Genomic DNA, 5,027 nt, shown 5'->3' with positions numbered 1-5,027 from the left:
AGTATGCTGGCTACAAGAGACTCAGAAAGAGAAATATAAATATATTAAAAGGAAAAAATATCTCAAAAAGAACAGGAATGGCAATACTAATCTCAAATAAAATAGACTTTAAAACAAAATCCACAATGAAAGACAAGGAAGGGCATTATGTAATGATTAAAAGGACAATCCGCCATGAGGACACATAATAAATAGCTATGCACCCAATGACAGGGCTCCAAAATACATAAAAAAAACTAATAGCACTGAAAAGAGAAATGGACTGTTCCACAATAATAGTAGGAGACTACAACATACCACTGTTGGTAAAGGACAGAACATCTAGAAAGAAATTCAACAAAGATACAGAAGATCTAAAAGCCATAATCAACCAACTTGACCTCATAGACATATATAGAACACTCCACCCAACAGCAACAGAGTACATATTCTTTTCCAACACACATGGAATGTTCTCCAGAATAGACCACATCTTAGACCAAAAAGCAACCCTCAACAAAATTCAAAACACTGAAATAATACAAAGCATCTTTTCTGATCACAGTGCCATTGAAGTAGAAATTATTAACAGGAAGAGCAAGGAAAAAATCAAATACATGGAAACTGAATAACACCCTGCTTAAAAATCATTGGGTAATAGAAGAAATCAAAGATGGAATCAAAAAATTTATAGAATCCAGCAAGAATGAAAACATATCATACCAAAAATTTGGGACACAGCAAAGACAGTGCTCAGAGGTCAATTTATAGCAATAGATGCACATATCAAAAAAGAAGGGACAAAATCAAAACATTAGCTACACAGCTCAAGCAAACAGAAAGAGAATAGCAAAGTAAGCCAATAGCCACCAGAAGAAAGGAAATAATAAAGATCAGAGCAGAAATAAATGCAATAGAGAATAGAAAAACAATAGAAAGAATCAACAAAACTAAAAGTTGGTTCTATGAAAGGATCAACAAAATCTACAAACCATTGGCCAAAGTGACAAAAGAAAAACAGGAGAGGATGCAAGTAATCAAATAAGAAATGAAATGGGGGACATCACAAAGACCCTACTGAAATAAAGAGGATCATAACAGAGTGCTAGGAAAAACTATACTCCAACAAATTTGAAAAACTAGAGGAAATGGACAAATTTCTAGAAACTCTCTACCTACCTAAACTAACACAAACTGAAGTCAAAAATCTGAACAGATCTATAACGAGAGAAGAGATGGAAAAGGTAATTAAAAAAAAAAAAACAAAAAAACTCCCAACAAAAAAAAAGCCCTGGTCTGGATGGCTTCACTGGAGAATTTTACCAAACATTCAGAGAACAGCTTGCACCAATACTACTCAAACTATTTCAGAACATAGAAAAGGAATGGCTACTTCCAAATTCATTCTATGAAGCCAGCATAACCCTGACACCAAAACCAGGCAAAGACACCACAAAAAAGAAAATTACAGACCAATATCCCTTATGAACATTGACACAAAAGTTCTCAACAAAATTTTAGCCAATAGACTTAAGTAACATATATATAAAAAAAAAAAATACACCCTGACCAACTATGCTAGAATGTTTCAACATTAGAAAATCAGTCTGCGTAATCCACCACAAATAAAACAAAAGGAAAGAATCACATGATCACCTCAATTGACACAGAAAAGGCATTCAATAAAGTCCATTTCTGATAAAAACTCTCAATAAAATAGGTATAGCAGAGAAGTTCCTCAACATAATAAATGGCATCTATACAAAACCAACAGACAAAATCATTCTTAATGGAATAAGGCTGAAAACATTCCCCTTGAGAATAGAAACAAGACAAGGATGCCCTTTATCACTGCTCCTATTTGACGTTGTGCTGGAAGTTCTAGCTTGAACAATAAGGCAGAAAAGAAATAAAGGGCATCCATACTGGTAAGGAAGAAGTAAAACTGTTCCTCTTTGTGGATGATATGATACTATACATAGAAAAACCAAAAGACTCCACAAGAAAACTACTGGAAGTAATAGAATGATTCAGCAAAGTAGCAGTATACAAGATAAACATACAGAAATCAGTTAATCAGTTACATTCCTATACACCAATAAAGAAAACGATGAAAAGGAAATCACGAGAACAATACCATTTATAATAGCCCCTAAAAAATTAAATTACTTTGGAATAAATCTAACCAGGGATGTAAATGACCTATACAAAGAAAATTACAAAACACTACTATAAGAAACCAAAAGAAACCTATGTAAATGGAAAAACATACCATGCTCATGGATAGGTAGACTCAACATTGTGAAAATGCCAGTTGTACCCAAAACAATCTACAAATACAATGAAAGCCATATCCAAATGCCAACAGCATTCTTTAATGAAATGGAAAAACTAATCATTAGTTATGGAAAATGGAAAGGGAAGAGGCTCCGGATAAGTAAATCACTGCTGAAGAAGAATAAAGTAGGAGGACTTGCACAATCTGACCTCAGAATCTACTATCCAGCTACAGTAGTCAAAACAGCCTGGTAGTGGTACAACTACAGACACATTGTCAAATGGAACAGAATAGAGAACCCAGATGTAAATCCATCCACCTATGGTCACCTGGTCTTTGACAAAGTTCCAAAGTCCATTAAATGGGGGGAAAAGACGGTCTTTTCAATAAATGGTGCTGGCAAAATGAGATGTACATACGTATAAAAAATGAAATGAGACCCATACCTCACACCATACACAAAACTAATTCAAAATGGATCAAAGACCTAAATATAAAACCAAAAATAATAATGATTATAAAAGATAAAATAAGGTCAAGGCTAGAGGCCCTAATACACACCATAAACTGGATACAAATCATATCTAAGAGTACACAAATGCTAGAAGATAAGCTAGATAACTGAGATCTTCTAAAAGTTAAACACTTATGCTCATCAACAGACATCATCAAAAGATTAAAAAGGAACCTATGGACTGGGAAGAAAAATTTTGGCTATGACAGATTCGACAAAGTTCTAATCTCTAAAATCCATAGGAAAATCCATCACCTCTACAACAAAAAAACAAATAATCCAGTTAAAAAATAGGCAAGGATATGAACTTCATCAAACAAGACATTCAGGTGGCTAACAGACACATGAGAAAATGCTCACGTTCACTAGCCATTAGAGAAATGCAAATCAAAACTACAATGTGATACCATCTCATTCCTACATTACTGGCACGAAACAAAAAAAGAGAAAATACCAAATATTGGAGAGGCTGCAGGGAGATTGGAAATCTTACGCACTGCTGGTGGGAATGCAAAATAGTACAACCATAATGGAAAACAATATAGCACTTCCTTAAAAAGCTAGAAATAGAAATACCATAAGATACAGCAATCCCACTCTTAGGAATATATCCTAGAGAAATAAAAGCCTTCAAATGAGTAGACATATGAACATCCATGTTCATTGCAGCATTATTCACAATCGGAAAAAGATGGAAACAGATGAATGGATAAACAAACTATGGACATACACACAATGGAATACCATCCAACAATAAAGAACAATGAGGAATCTGCAAAACATCTCACAATATGGATGAATCTGGAGGGTATTATGCTGAGTAAAAAGTCAATCACAAAAGGACAAATATTGTATGAAACTACTGTTAGAAAAACTCATGAAAATGTTTACACACAAAAAGAAACAATCTTTGATGATTACAAGGGAGGGGAGGGGTAGGAAGGGAAAACCACTAAATAGACAACAGATAAACGGTAACTTTGGTGAAGAGTAAGACAGTACACAATAGTGGGGACACCAGTACAACTTGTCCAAGGCAAGGTCATGGAAGCTTCATAGACACATCCAAACTCCCTGAGGAACCAAATTACTGGGCTGAGGGCCGGGGACCATGGTCTCGGGGGACATCTAGCTCAATTGGCATAACATAGTTTATAAAGAAAATCTCCTACATCCTACTTGGTGAGCAACATCTTGGGTCTTAAAAGCTTGGGAAAGGCCATCTAAGATACTCCACTGGTCTCACCCCATTTGGAGCAAAGGAGAATGAAGAAAAACCAAAGGACTAATGGACCACATGGAACATAGCCTCCACTAGACTGAGTCCAGCAAAACTACCACCGACTGCTCTGACAGGGATCACAATAGAGGGTCCCGGACAGAGCTGGAGATAAATGTAGAACAAAATTCTAACTCACATACATACAAAAAAATACCAGACCTACTGGCCTGACAGAGACTGGAGAAACCCTAAGAGTATGGCCCCGGACACCCTTTTAACTCAGTACTGAAGTCACTCCTGAAGTTCACCCTTCAGCCAAAGATTAGACAGGCCCATAAAACAAAACGAGACTAAAGGGGCACACCAGCTCAGTGGCAAGGACTAGAAGGCAGGAGGGGACGGGAAAGCTATAAAGGGAAACCCAACGTCAAGAAGGGGAGAGTGTTGACACGTTGTGGTGTTGAGAACCAATGTTACAAAATAATATGTGTATTAATTGTTTAATGAGAAACTAATTTGCTCTGTAAGCCTTCATCTAAAGCACAATAGAAAAAAAGAATTAAAAAAAAAAGAAATAAGTTATAGAATTGTGTTTTTAAATTTTGGGATCCATGGAGGTAATACATATAATAGTAAGACAAAGTAACTATTATGATTACTATAGTAATTATTGTTATAGAAGCTTACATTTATTGAATATTTAGTAAGTTTCAGGAAATACGTTAAATTATTTATATTCATTAACACTTCCAAATCTCTGTGAGGTAATAATATCATTTGGGGAGCACTTTCTTTGTGTACTAAGTACTTTGCAAGCAGGATCTTATATGATCCTCATAACAATGCTATGAGGCAGGAACTGCTTTGTTCCTAGTTTACAGATGAAGAAATCAAGTTTTAGAGTCAGTAGCTTGCCTAAGGTCAGGCAGCCAGTAAGAAGCAGAGGCAGAGGCAGGACTTAAATATGGTCATTCGACTCCAGAGGCCAGGTTCTTAACCAGTATTCTATGCTGGCTCCTTCATGTGTTTATCCA

Source organism: Trichechus manatus, unplaced genomic scaffold (genome assembly GCF_000243295.1).
Source record: "Trichechus manatus latirostris isolate Lorelei unplaced genomic scaffold, TriManLat1.0 scaffold00227, whole genome shotgun sequence".
Lineage (NCBI taxonomy): Eukaryota > Metazoa > Chordata > Mammalia > Sirenia > Trichechidae > Trichechus > Trichechus manatus.
This window is presented reverse-complemented; position numbering follows the sequence as displayed.